Source organism: Peromyscus eremicus, chromosome 15 (assembly GCF_949786415.1).
Source record: "Peromyscus eremicus chromosome 15, PerEre_H2_v1, whole genome shotgun sequence".
In the NCBI taxonomy this organism is placed as follows: domain Eukaryota; kingdom Metazoa; phylum Chordata; class Mammalia; order Rodentia; family Cricetidae; genus Peromyscus; species Peromyscus eremicus.
In genome coordinates, this window is record NC_081431.1 from 79234054 (window position 1) to 79235792 (window position 1739).

At 41.9% G+C, this 1739-nt stretch overlaps 1 pseudogene; it reads right to left on the reverse strand.

Annotated features, from left to right (window-relative positions):
• Positions 1–224: 224 nt before the first annotated feature.
• On the reverse strand, positions 225–578 carry LOC131924974 (large ribosomal subunit protein eL34-like; annotated as a pseudogene).
• Between the last annotated feature and the right edge of the window lie 1161 nt (positions 579–1739).

The window sequence follows — 1739 nt, forward strand, 5'->3', positions numbered from 1 at the left end:
AGGTGATACATGAGGATACTCCATCACTATTAGTATGTTCCTCTCTGTCTCAGTCTCTCTCCTTCTCTGTGGTGTATATGCAATTGGTGTGTACTGGTCTGTGCACCTTTGCATATGTGTGTGGAGGCCAGAAATGGATATCAGGTGTCCTGCTCTCTCATTCTTTTTTTTTCCCACAGACAAAGCCTTGATCTTTATTAGTTAAAAAAGCTGCATATTCATATTTATTTTGCTTTCTGACTCTGTGCTTGTGCCTTCAACATTTACATAACAAATTTCTGCTCCTCAATAAGGAAAGCCCGCTTGATCCTGTCACAGACATAGTTGGCACACATGGACCCACTGTGGACCCTGCTGACATGCTTCTTTGTCTTACACAATCTCATAAGGACTTTCAGTCTCACAGCACGAACCCCTCACAGCCTGCCTGGGCACACACCGCATGCAGATTTAGGTGCTTTCCCAACCTTCTTGGTATAAAGGTAAACAATCCTGTTGCCAGGGGTCCAAGACAGCCTACTTTTGCTAGAGGCTGTATTGTAGGAAAGCCTATGATGGTTTTTGAAACACTGGATCATTCTGAGTGCTTCTAAGCACCGTCCCTGGAAAAGCACTCTCTCATTCTTGTCCCCTCATGTCAGGATCTCTCACTGAACCTGGAGCTAGGTTTTAATCATCAAGTCCCAGTGAACCTCCTGTCTCCACCCCTGCTCTGCCTCAACAGGGCTAGAGTTACATGACCATGCCTGGAATTTTGCATGGGAATGGGGATTTGAACTTGTGTCCTCATGATTGTGCAGCAAGCGCTCTTACCCACTGAGTCATCTCCTCTATCTCTTTCTTTTAAACTGTTTATTTTCATTAACACACAAGGAATTAGGTTTCATCACGACATTTTAAGGAAATTTTGTTCTTGTCCCTCTTCTCACCTCAGCCCCATCTCCCACCCGACTTACACCATCCCCCGTTCTAGCCTCCTTTCTATTCCCTTTCCATAACACCTCTTATTCACCTCTTTTTGCTTTCCTCTGGTTTCCTAGACTATATCCACTCCTCAGCCCCTTACTGACATACATACAAACATTAGAAGTTAGGATCTACATATGGGAGAACATTCGATTTCCGTCTTCTCGTGTCTGGGTTATGTCACTTAACACAATACTTTCCAGATTCATCTGTTTCCCTGAAAATGTTCTTTCTTTCTTTATTTATTTATTTTTACTTTCCCCACAGAGTTCTTTCTCTCTGCTCTGGCTCTTGTGGTTGTTTTCCCAGAGAAGGATTCTTGAACAGCAAGCAAGATTGTTAGTTGCTGACAGCTGCTGCTGGATTGTCTCAGGTTCAGGAGCTCTGCCAGCTGAGTGATGATGACCTTGGAGCATGGCAAACGTGAAAGTTTGAGGTGATGGGAAAGAGGAGCATCTGTGAACTCTTGATTGCCTTAGTTTATGTATGTTAATATACACATTTATTTATAAAGTATAATCCCATTAAATGTTTCTGCTGATAGCTTTTAACCCTTCTATGATACTGACCACAGCCATCTTCCCCACAGTTCTTGTTAGAATCAAACTTTGCTGCACTCCTTCCTAAGGAATTTAAAGAATATATGTATTTTAGGTCTGGCTTTACATTAAAAAAAGACTTACAATAGAAATATTCCTCATGATTTACAGCCAAATGAAACCTTCAGGAATTATAGATGCTTTCATCTTGGGATAACATTTGCTGTTTGCTAG